This window comes from Eubalaena glacialis, chromosome 3 (genome assembly GCF_028564815.1).
Source record: "Eubalaena glacialis isolate mEubGla1 chromosome 3, mEubGla1.1.hap2.+ XY, whole genome shotgun sequence".
NCBI lineage: Eukaryota > Metazoa > Chordata > Mammalia > Artiodactyla > Balaenidae > Eubalaena > Eubalaena glacialis.
In genome coordinates, this window is record NC_083718.1 from 24,480,962 (window position 1) to 24,493,977 (window position 13,016).

Sequence of the window (13,016 nt, forward strand, 5' to 3'; positions counted from 1 at the left end):
CAATCACTGGGACTGGATTAGACCATTCATTTGGGTGGAATGGGTGTCGGAGCGTCAACTATGATGTTCCCATGTCATCAGTGCACAGGCAGTCCTGCTTCAGGACCTCTCTGGAAAACATTCCAGAAAGAGACTGTTGTTCCTGCACTGCCACAGACCACTGCCCAGCCTGGGCAGCCTGAGGAGTCCAGCATATCAGCCACGCCAGCAGTGGCAGCATGGGAAGTAGCAGCAGAGTTAATGGGGGCACATAGTCCCAGAAGTAGCAGCAGCGCACCTTCACGATGCTTGGTAGTCAGCCAAGGCGCCAACAGTAGCCATTGCTGGAGGGGCCTGCACCAGGAGAGCAGGAGAGGAAGGGAAAGTGGCAGTTGGCACATGACAGCCAGGACTTGTTCCGTAGTACACCTGAGGTGCCCCTGGAGAACAGCAGAAATAACGGGTTTCTGAAGATGGCTGGCATCTGAGCATGACAGATGGAACAGAGCCAGCTAGCAGAGCTCGGCTTTTCTTGCTGAAGTGACCCTATGGCCTCCAGACACTGGTTATGTGTACAACGCCTGCGAGGGCTCCCACCATGCAGGCTCTCTCCCAGCTATGCCTGGGGAGGGGTTATCACAGCCGGGACGCACAGCCAGGAGAGACCTTGACCAAACCCTTCTCCTTGTGTGTGCCAGTGGTCACCTAATGTTACTGCCGGCTGTGGTGCCATGAGATTGGGAGATGTTTCTCTCCTCATCTTTCCCCTCTCCTTTCCCCCCCCTTCCCTTTTTCTTTGTCTTTCTTTCTTTTTTTTTTTTCTTTGCATTTTTCTGTACTGCTAAATTTCAAAACTGTTTCATAGAATTTTCTGAATATGTATTATATCTCATGGTCCCAAATTAAAAAATACACTTACAAGGTAATCAGTAATTAGTCTTCATTATAGATCCATCTGCCCTGTTTCCCTTCAGAGCCCCCTCTTTTCCATGATAATATCTTTTGGTTTATCCTATATTATAACAACTTATGTATACTTCTAGAGTTTCTTTATGCATATACAAGTAAATGAAAAAAATGTTTTTATTTTCTCCCTTTTTTATACGTACATGCTGCTCTGTAGCTTACCTTTTCACCTAACAATATATCTCAGAGGTCTTTATCAGTACAAAGAACATCCTCGGTGTTCGTATAGTTGCCCTTTGTGATAGAACATGATAGTGTCATGATTTTTAAAAAGTCTCCTATTGATAGGCCTTTACGTTGTTTCCAAACTTTTGCTATTCCAAATGATGTTTCAGTAAAAAGCCTTGTACATACATTATGTTGTATATGCACAAGTGTTCCTATAGGATACAGCCCTAGAAGTGTAATTGCTAGGTCAAAGGGTACATGAAGTTGTAATTTTTATTAATTTGGCCAATTACCCTCTGTAAGCATTGTACTAACGTATACTGTCAAGAGTGACTTTTCCCCACAGTTTTGCCAACAGAATTTGTTATTAAATTTTTGGAATTTTGTCAATCTGATAGGTGATGTGTATCTCAGTATGGTTTTTAAATCTTCTTTATTGAATTAAATTTTCATACAGTAAAATGGACTCATTTTAATTGTATACCTCAAAGAGTTTTGACAAATGTATATACCTGAGGAACCAACACCCCCAATTAGATATAGAACATTTTCATTGCTCCAAAAGCTTCATTCATGCCTCTTTTTTTTTTTTAATTATTTATTTATTTATTTATTTATGGCTGTGTTGGGTCTTCGTTTCTGTGCGAGGGCTTTCTCTAGTTGCGGCAAGTGGGGGCCACTCTTCATTGCGGTGCGCGGGCCTCTCACTATCGCGGCCTCTCTTGTTGCGGAGCACAGGCTCCAGATGTGCAGGCTCAGTAGCTGTGGCTCACGGGCCTAGTTGCTCTGCAGCATGTGGGATCTTCCCATACCAGGGCTCGAACCCGTGTCCCCTGCATTGGCAGGCAGACTCGCAACCACTGCGCCACCAGGGAAGCCCCATGCCTCTTTTTAAAAAAATTTATTTTATTGAAGTATAGTTGATTTACAATGTTGTGTTAATTTCTACTGTACAGCAAAGTGATTCAGTTATACATATATATACATTCTTTTTCATATTCTTTTCCATTATGGTTTATCATAGGATACTGAATATAGTTCCTTGTGCTATACAGTAGGACCTTGTTGTTTATCCATTCTATATATAATAGTTTGCATCTGCTAGTCCCAAACTCCCAATCCATCCCTCCCCCACCCCCTCTCCCCCAGACAACCATGAGTCTGTTCTCTGTGTCTGTGAGTCTGTTTCATAGATAAGTTCACTTGTGTCATATTTTAGATTCCACATATAAGTGATATCATATGGTATTTGTCTCTCTGACTTACTTCACTTAGTATGATAATCTCTAGGTCCATCTATGTTGCTGCAGATGGCATTATCTCATTCTTTTTTATGGCTGAGTAGTATTCCATTGTACATAAGTATCACATCTTCTTTATTCATCTGTCAATGGACATTTAGGTTGTTTTCATGTCTTGGCTACTATAAGTAGTGCTGCAATGAACACTGGGGTGCATTCATGCCTCTTTTTAATCAACGCCTTTTCCATGCCTTCCCAGGAAACCACTGCTCTGAAAGCTATCACTATAAATTAGTGATAATAAATAAATGCATTAATTAGTTTTTAATTAATTAATTAATCAATTAGTTTTTCCTGTTCTAGAATTTCATAGAAATGGAATCCTACAATGTGTATTGTCTTATAACTGGCTTCTTTTGCTCAGCACAGTTCTGAGATTCATCCACAATGTTTCATGTATCAACAGTTCAGTTTATTTTCTTGCAGAGTATTAGTCCATTGAATAAATATGCCACATATTTTTGATTGTGGTTTTTTTAATATAAATTTATTTATTTTTGGCTGCATTGGGTCTTCATTGCTGTGCGCGGGCTTTCTCTAGTTGCGCGAGCTCTTTATTGCGGAGCATGGGCTCTAGGTGCCTGGGCTCAGTAGTTGTGGTGCACGGGCTTAGTTGCTCCGCAGCATGTGGGATCTTCCCAGACCAGGGATCGAACCAGTGTCCCCTGCATTGGCAGGCGGATTCTTAACCACTGTGCCACGAGAGAAGTCCAAGTTGTGTTGTTTTTCATTGAGATGTTGGTGAACATTTGAGTTGTTTACAGTTTGGGACAATTATGGATAAAGCAGCTATGAACATTCATGTACAAATAAATCTCTTTGTGTTTATATGCTTTCATTTCTTTTCAGTAAAGAAAAGGAAGTGGAATTTCTGAGTAATATAAAACATGTATGTGTAACTTGTTATGAAACTAACCAACTGCTTTCCAAAGTAGTTGTACCACTTTATATTCCCATCAGTAAAGTATAAGAGTTCTAATAGCTTCACATTTTCATCAACACTTTGTAGCCTTTTAACTTTTAGCCATTCTAGTGGGTATATGGTGGTATCTAATCATAGATTTAATTTTCATTTCCCTGATGATTAACGATGAGCCTCTTTTCATGTGCTTATTGGCCATTTGTATCTTTCGTGAAGTATCTTTTCAAATTTCTTTCTCATTTTTTATTGAGTTGTCTTCTTGAGTTATGAGTTCTTTATATATTTCTCAGTGAGGATTTAATTTGCATTCTTTTATTTTATATGAAATTGAGCATCCTTTCACATGCTTAGGAACCATTAGTATTTCTTTTTCTGTGAACTGTGTATTAATATCCTGTGTTCAATTTTCTATTGAGGTGTGAGTCTTTGTTTTACTGACTTCTAGGAGGCCTGTATACATTAGGTGGATTAACCCTTTGTCTGAGATAGGAATTGCAATTACTTCCCCTAGTTTGTGGTTTGCCTTTGATTTAGCTTATGGTGTTCTCTGCCATGCAGAAGATTTTTATGTATTTAAATTTGCCAATCTTTTTTTCTATGGCTCTTGGATTTTGAGTCATAGTTAGAAGGGCCTTTCTCATTCCAAGTTTACAATGGAAGTCTACCACGCTCTCTTCTCTCATGTCTTAGCCCAGGTGATCTAGAGAACAGAGTATGAGGCAAAGATATACAAATGCTTTATTAGGAGATGCGATCCCAGAGCAGCAAGAGAGAGGGTAAAAGGGGTTTGAGGAGGGGAGGCAGCAAGGCATGAACAAGGTAGTATGTCATCAAGCTGGCCATGCCTTCACAAGAAATATAGTAGTTTGCTTCCAAACAGGTCTTCTGCTGCCATGCTTCAGAAAAGCGCCTTGGAGGTGGAAGGGTGAGAAATTATCCACTGGCTCCTTCCTGACTCTTGTCTCTCATTGGTGTGTCCCTCGACAGATGAATGGATAAAGAAGATGTGGCACATATACACAGTGGAATATTACTCCGCCATAAAAAGAAACGAAATTGAATTATTTGTAGTGAGGTGGATGGACCTAGAGTCTGTCATACAGACTGAAGTAAGTCAGAAAGAGAAAAACAAATACCGTATGCTAACACATATATATGGAATCTAAAAAAAAAAAGAAATGGTTCTGAAGAACCTAGGGGCAGGACAGGAATAAAGACGCAGACGTAGAGAATGGACTTGAGGACACAGGGAGGGGGAAGGGTAAGCTGGGATGAAGTGAGAGAGTGGCATGGACTTATATACACTACCAAATGTAAAATAGATGGCTAGTGGGAAGCAGCCGCATAGCACAGGGAGATCAGCTCCTTGCTTTGTGACCACCTAGAGGGGTGGGATAGGGAGGGAGGGAGGGAGGCTCAAGAGGCAGGGGATATGGGGATATATGTATACATATAGCTGATTCACTTCATTATACAGCAGAAACTAACACAACAATGTAAAGCAATTATACTCCAATACAGATGTTAAAAAAAAAAGTGGTGGTATTGATTGCTCTGGACTTCCGGGTTGTGGCCTTTCTGGGCAGTCAAGTCTCACACCTCACAGCCCCAAGCTCCATCTAAATCTGGAAGTGGCGGGAGGAATCAGAGGCTCTGTGGGTTTGACTGAGTTGGCCGTGTTCTCAGTGCTGTGTTTCCTGCTGTGGTGTCACTGTGGAGGCTATCCCAGAGCCAGACCCCTACTGAAAGCAGATAGGGTAGTGGGTCCCCAGAGAAAGAGAACCAGGCATGGCTTTCTTGGCATAAGAGAAGCCATTTTTTGGCTTAAGTCATTTTGTGATCTAAGCCTGGCCACCATGCTTGCCCTTGAACAGGTCTCAGTAATTAATGGTCTAAGGGAAGTGAGGGAATACATAAACAAAGGAAAAGTAGTCAAGAAACAATAGTTCAGGGAAAAAACCAGAGTTCTACATCCTCCTCAAGTGATTTACATAACAATCTGATACATATCTTTGAGTTCTGCAGGAACTAAGACCCCCCCCACCCAGGTGGAGAATGGAATGACCTTTTCTGATCCTCGTGACTTCAATCAACTAAAGCTTGGACTCTAGCAACCTGTACCCCAATTCTATGCTGCATTCTCCTCTGCTCAAGCCCCTTTGTGAATTTGCATGTTCCCTTAGCTTAAAGCTTCCCCAGTTTTGCCATTGGGGAGACACTGCTTTGGGAAGGGTCCCTGGTGCTCCCCTTACTTGCTGCGAGTAGTAAGTCCTTCCATCTTCCCATCTTGGTTGTGTCTTTTGGCTTAACAGCCACCAAGAGGTGAACTCAGTCTTTTGGGTAACATCCTGGAGACTGCGATAGTGATGGTGGCAGGGAACAAGGCTATGGCATCAGTGGCCAGTGTTCTCCACAGAGCCAGTAGCCCAAACCTGGGGGGTGAATGAACTGGGCTCAGTGTAATTTTATGGTTCCTTCTCTTCTTTTATTTAAACATTTAATCTATTTGGAATTTGTCCTGGTCTTACGCTGTGTGGCATGACTCCTATTTAATTATTTTTTCCACATGACTACCTAGTTTTCCCTACTCCATTTATTGAATAGTTCATCTTCTCTCCCATCGACTGAGGGCCTTTTTGTTATATACAAAATTTCTATATTTGGGGGCCCGTTAAAAATGTTCACTTCTGTTCCATTGGTCTGTCTGAGTTGTTTTAATTATTGAAGTTTTACCATATGTTTTAATATCTGGGAGGCCTCATCACCCGTCACTGCTTTTTTTCCTCAGCATTCTCCTAGATATTCCTGTTCCTTTTTTCATATAAACTTTATAATTAGCTTGTCTGGTTAAAAAAAAAATAGTATTTTTTGGTATTTTTAATGGATTGCCTCAAATTTGTAAATTAAATTTTGGAGAACTGATATTTTTTATTGAGTCTTCTTATCCAAAAAAATGGCATAATATTCCATTGGTAATGAAACAGGAGGGAAAGGGGCAGGGCACAACCTTGAAAAGAATGACATAGCTGTTGAAGATACAACATAAACTGATTAGAGCCAACTAGGTCCAAGATGGCGGAAGAATAGACTTCCACTAGACCTTGAGCCTCATTATATGCTCATTGTAATATCAGTATATCAGCATGCTAAGTGACACACCCACAGGCACGATGACAGTTCCGAGGCTGACCATTAAATGCAAAAAAGTGGGTGGTGGCCCAATTCCTGGAAATCTCCACCCCTTCCCCAAAATAGTTGGAATAATCCTCCCACTCGTTAGCCTATGAAATTACCCAGCCCATAAAAACATAACCACCCCACATTTCAGGGCCTCTTGCCTTCTGAGATGGCCCACCCTCTGTCTGTGGAGTGTGATTCTCCCAGGGCCATTCTCGCCTTTTGAGATGGACCGCATTCTGTCTACGGAATGTGTATCTCTCTAAATAAATCCATTTCTTACCTATCACTTTGTCTCTCACTGAATTCTTTCTGTGATGAGCTTCGTTAAGTCCTGAGACCAGGTGTGTGCTCTCAATTAAAAGACAGTGGGTTCAAGTCCCAATCTGAGTTGTGCCATTTCAGTTTCAGCCTTCCTTTGTGTCCTTCCATTTGTTTTAAGGTCTTGCCCAACTCTTGTTCCATTCATTTCTAGTTGTTAGCAGGTAGTAGGATTTTTTCCTACATTTTTTTGCCTGAATTTGAAAAAAAAAAGTTGAACATGCAAACTTTTTAATTAAAAGAAGAAATCATTCATCTGTAAAAAGAAAAGGAAAGGAGGGAAAAAAAGAATACATTTTTAAAAACAAAAACCAAAAATCAAAGCTGGAGTCTCAGGCAGGCTAAGTTCTGGTGACTAAAAATGCTGATGAGGTCCCCCCTCCCTCCCTGCACAGTGGGCTTGGCCCCAGGGCTATGGGTGAGTGCTCAGCCTGGAAGGGAAGGGTGGGGAGAGGGTTGCAGCTTCCTCCCACTCAGCTACTTTGGAGTCTATACTTGCCTGAGGTTATTCCCAGGGCAGAGAATCCACTTCAGCCGAACTCCTAATCTAAACAGCCTCTCCTCCCTGGAGAATAAACACACTTGCATTCTCTCTCACTTGTTGAGGACCTCCTCCTTGCTCAGCCAGACTCCTCTCCCTTGATGGTGGGAAGGCTCAGGCAGGAGCTCACATCAGACTTTGCCCTGGAATCCATTTTTACTATCTGTGCATCAGAGCGTGAACCAATAACTTTGCCTGCTCTGTACCAATCACAAAGAAGCTGTTTTTGCCAGCCAGCATGTTAGGGTGGTGATCTGCGGGGAGATGGCAGGAAGCAGGGAGAAGAAAGCTTGGGAGGTAGCCTGTCCTGGGGTTAGTCCTGCCTTCTGGGACCACACAGCAAGTCAGCGCTCACTCTACAAGACCACTGTTCCCGTGTCCTCTCTCAGTGTCTTCTCTTCTCCAGGCCAAACGTCATGGTAGAATCAGGGGAAGCTCTCTGACTGCATGTCATGTAAAGTCTCTCACTTAATGTCTTTATGAAACGTAAGTTTCTTCCCATAATTGGCTTACATACATTGTCGAGTCAGCTTTGTTTTACCTTGTACGTTCTTTTTTTTTTTGGCTGTGCCGCGAGGCTTGTGGGATCTTAGCACCCCGACCAGCCATCGAACCCATGCCCCCTGCAGTGGAAGCACAGAATCTTAACCACTGGACCGCCAGGGAAGTCTTACCTTGTCTGTTCTTCATTACAATATTTTGATTTATGTTTATTTATAAAAATATTTATATATTAAATTTTATTTAAAGGTAGTTTGGTGAATATTCATATCTAATGATTTTGTTGCAGGAAGGAAGACCTCTTCCAGGGCCCGAGAGTGGGCTCTTGTGGAACACTCAGAAATGAATTGTCCGAGGAGACACATGTGCTGACAAAGCAAAGGACTTTATTGGGAAGGGGCGCCGGGGCAGAGATCAGCAGGGTAAGGGACCGCAGGGGAACTGCTCTGCCACGTGGCTCTCAGTCTCGGGTTTTATGGTGACGAGGTTAGTTTCTGGGTTGTCTCTGGCCAGTCATCTTGCTTGGTCCATATTTGGTCTGACTCAGGGTCTTTCCTGGTGGCACACGCATCTCTCAGCCAAGATGGATTCCAGCAAGAAGGATTCTGAGGGACTTCTTTGGTGGCACAGTGGTTAAGAATCAGCCTGCCAATGCAGGGGACACGGGTTCGAGCCCTGGTCTGGGAAGATCCCACGTGCTGCGGAGCAACTAAGCCCGTGCGCCACAACTACTGAGCCTGCGCTGTAGAGCCCGTGAGCCACAACTACTGAGCCCACATGCCACAACTAATGAAGCCCGCGCGCCTAGAGCCCGTGCTCGGCAACAAGAGAAGCCACCAGCCCCTGCTCACCGCAACTAGAGAAAGCCTGTGTGCAACGAAGACCCACGCAGCCAAAAATAAAAAGATAAATAAATAAATACATCTGGAAAAAAAAGGATTCTGAGAGGTTGGTAGGACATATTATGGGCTGGCGTCTTCTGCCTCCTTTTGGACCCTCCCGAATTCTCCCGATTCCTTCACCATGTTCCTTAGAGGGACCTCCCGTTGTGAGGCAAGTCAGGCAAGCGGTTATCATCATTCCTGGCCAAGATGGGTGGTTTTGGTCAAAGGTTCCCTAACAACTTTGTGCTTTAAAGAAAGGTTGAAGCAGTCTTATCTGGGAAGGGTGAGGCAGGAATCGGGAGATGGAGAGGTGAGGCTCTGGGGGCCTTGGGGCTGTCTTTGGACAGCTCTTTAGAATAATGTAACTCTTGCTTCCTCACTCCCCTGTGCTCATCCCATCTCCCAGTGAGCAGCAGAATCCCAGCCCAGGCCTGGAGAAGACCTACCCACCCCGCAGGCTCCCTGAACCTTTCATTTTATAAACTGTTTCTATGTAAAACTCTCAAACCCTCCTCTGCCCCAGTCATATTACCTCACCTTTTCCTCCATTCTCTTTCTCTTGGGTTTGGACAGGCTTTAAGAGTAGGAGTAAATAAAGCATGTGAGTTAACTAATTAGGGATCTGGTGGGGGCGGGGGCAGGGGCAGGGTCATTGATCCACCTACACTGGTTCAGAGTCTAATCAAATAACTGTTAAAGGAAAAGAGTTTACTGTGCTCTGCCCCAGGATACCAAACAAACATGCCTGTCTTTCCAAATAATCCTCAAATGAGGGAATGTTTCAGCTAGGTTGCCTATGGCCACAGGTAATAAAAGACATAGCTCAACTCACTTAAACAATAAGGACAGCTATTGTCTTGCATACTCAAGTCCTAGTGTGGGGTCAACGTCAGGGTGGACACCTTCCAGAGCCTCTGGCTCTGTTTCTCTGCAAGCCTCTCACTCAGCCCTCCTCTGGGTGCTGGATTCATCTTCAGGCTGGTGCAACATGGCAGCCCAAATTCAGCCTCGTGGTCAAATAGGAGAATTTTCACAGGAGGAACGTGAGGCTAACTTCCCAGAAGCCGTCACCTCGTTGGCTTAAATTAGGTCACATGCCCTTGCTGGACCCACTCACTTCAAGGGAGATGCGAGTACCCGGAGACTAATCAGACCAGCTCCTAAAGCTGGTGATAGTTTAACTTCCCCTGAAGCTCGTGGGCTGCATGGGATGAACATGATACTGGAACTCAGAACTCAGAACTTGGAGTTCTTTTAGGAGGCAGGGGTGGGCAACCAGAGATGGTTCTAGATCCTTCCCATTCTTGGTTACCTTCTTCTGAGTCTTTTGTTGAAATTGACCTTGAATGATGAGAACAACTTGAATACACAGAGAGGAAGGGGGAGAAGGGAACTGTTATGTGAACATGGAAGGACTTCTTAGGAAGTCGGTGGCTCTGTCCGTTGGAGGGGGTGGGCTGATCTGTGGAAATGACCCTCTGACAACTGGACAAGCATGAGTCATCTGGTTATTCCACCCTGAGAAACATAAACAACGTGACTATCCAAGACCATTAGTCTCATTTCATATTTACCCAATGGCCTCCTTAATTCAATTTCTCAAGTAGATTTTCTTACCAAGAAGACAATGTTCAGAGTGGACAGTGTAGGTTCTCCAATCTTGTCAATTAAAGGTTAAATGTCATGTCTCTCATTCTAAATTAATAAATAGTCATTCTGGTTCCTCAAGTCATTTCTTTGGAACTTCAGTTAAATCAGTTTGCTAAGGCCTGATCACCCCTGGTGAATTGAGGACATTTGAGCCTCCTGAACTGAATAACCAGACCATATATTAAAATACCTAGATAAGTGTAGGTGTGGAATATTATCATGATCGTGATTGTGACTGCTGGTATTAGGTTCTGGGTGATCATAAAAGAGAGACAACAAGATGAGCGGACCCATCCTAATAATAATTTCCTGTTTTTAATCTGACTACACAGACCTGGTTGGCCAAGATGGCAAATGATAAGTTTATAGGTAATAAGACTGTCCAGGAGACATTTGGACATTTTCTGTACACGTTTCAAAAGAGCAGGATGGGAGCTTCAGTAACCTAGAGTCCATGGAACTCTGTCCTGTGTCCTCGCCCCATAGGGATTAGCTTAGCTGCCTTGGAGGGCAACCATGGTTGTAGAAAAAGTTTAGCTATTGTATACATCCTTAATTAGTAAGTCAGTGAACACTTATAAATGTTATGTGGACACCATGAGGAGGTATGAAAATAATAGCATGAATATACAACCATTACATTATCAGAAATACTGGGTTTGACAGAAAAAACAAACTTTCTTGAAAATAGAAATTCGATTTGCTGATATAACAGGGTTGCTGTCACTTTAGGCACAAGTAGACCCAGTTGCTCAAACAAAGTTCTCGGGGACCGTCTCTCTTTCCATCTGGCCTAGCTTACCCCTGCTGGTGCTACGTCATTGCAGGCACCATGACTGCTGGTTGCCCTGGACTCATGTCCTCCTGGCTTGGCGACTCCAGATGAAGGAGAGTCTCTCCCAGTGTTCATAAATTCATCTCAGGGAAGCCTATGTTTGGCTCTAATTAGGTCACATGTCCCTTTCCAAACCAATTGTTATGGCAGGAGGATAACGTACAGTGACTGGCCCATTCTGGGTCAGCTCTACCCGTCCATATGGGCTTCTGGTAGGGGACATGTTTTGCCATTATCATCCAAAATCCTTTTGCATCCCTGTGCAGTTGTTTGCAGGGGATATCATGCTAGGGATGTAGGAAGCCTGACAGTGTAGGAGCCTGCATTCCAGATGTTTACAAGCTCTGTCTTTGGCTGGGGGGAGGGGAGAACTGATTAGCATCTGGTTTCATTTCCCACTCATTGAGGAACTTGCTGGGAAGGGTAGTTTGAGAAGAACGAATGGGACTGCCCTTAGAATTTTGGTTCTGTGCTAAGGGAGACTAAAGCCCATTTGTGTAGAGTGTATGAATTATGACTCAGTACCAGCTCATGAGGGCTGCCAGCATCCTAATATGCAGGCCATCTTATCTTATCTACATTAATATATTTGGTTGCCTAATTTGCAGGTACATAAAACCTACAACCAGTTTGGGGTGGGGGATGACCCGCCGTCCCAGACCCCCACCTAGAAGTTAAGGTACTTGTGGCCTTTTACCCCAACTCCAAAGAAAGGTGTGTGTTTTACATCAAAAGAGTTAGTTTAGATAATTTTATACTGGGTAATCTTTGTTGAGTTGAATAATCCTGTAACAAATATAAGTAATTTGAAAAGCTGCCTCTGGTTTGTTTCCACTAATTACATCAAAGCTGGTGACTGTAACGGGGTTCCTGTAGGTTGGCCTACACCAGGCTCACCCCGTTTTGCCTCAGGTTGGGGCCCACATTACAACCACTTGGCCCCTTGAGGGAGTGAAGAGGAGGAGAAAGGTCCCCTCAGCAGGGCTGGAGTTCATCCCCAGCACTGCTGGTGCCCACGCTCCCCTCCCAGGAGGCCCAGCCACACAAAGGCCAGGGTTGTCTCTCTGGTTCTCCTGGAGGCTGAGGGCAAAGCCCCTCCCACACCCGCTTCCACGCAACTGGCTGAGGTCAGTCTGTAATTCCAACAGTTTTTTATTACTCTGCAGAAGTTGCTCAGAAGAGTGGGAGGCATTTAGAACACCTTCCCCATTTGGCTTCAAGACAGTCCTTAGAGGAGGGTGGAAGGGCTGTCATTTCAGATCTGAGACCCTGAGGGTGGGGACAGAGCCACCGTCTCACAGTCAGGTCTGGGCTGTGGCTGCATTGGATCCCTGAGCCATCCCAGGCTCATTACTGCCAAACCACCAGGGCGGGAGAAGTCCCACCTGCAGCAGACAGCCTTTTGCAGAAGGATCTTAGCTGAGAGAAGTTTTTGAAAAGTAGAAAATAGCCTCTGGGCCTTGGCCTTGGCTGCGCCCACCGCTCAGCCTAGGGGCCCAGGCGGGGAGTTTCCTTGAGATCATTAGGAGCACTTCTGGCACTGGACCCCATTAGCTCGTCCTAAAGAGGGCGAATAGCAGGTGGTGAATTGCAGAGGGACAGAGACATGTACATTTCAGCTCCGAGAATCCCTTTTTCTGTTTTCAGTAGTGTTAGGACTTCCAGAAGAGGGCAGCACACTTTAGGGCTTATTGGATCAGCTATTTTTGCTTCTCCCTTGCTAGCTTTTAGGCCTGCAGAGCATTTACCTTAATAATAGTCATAATAATCC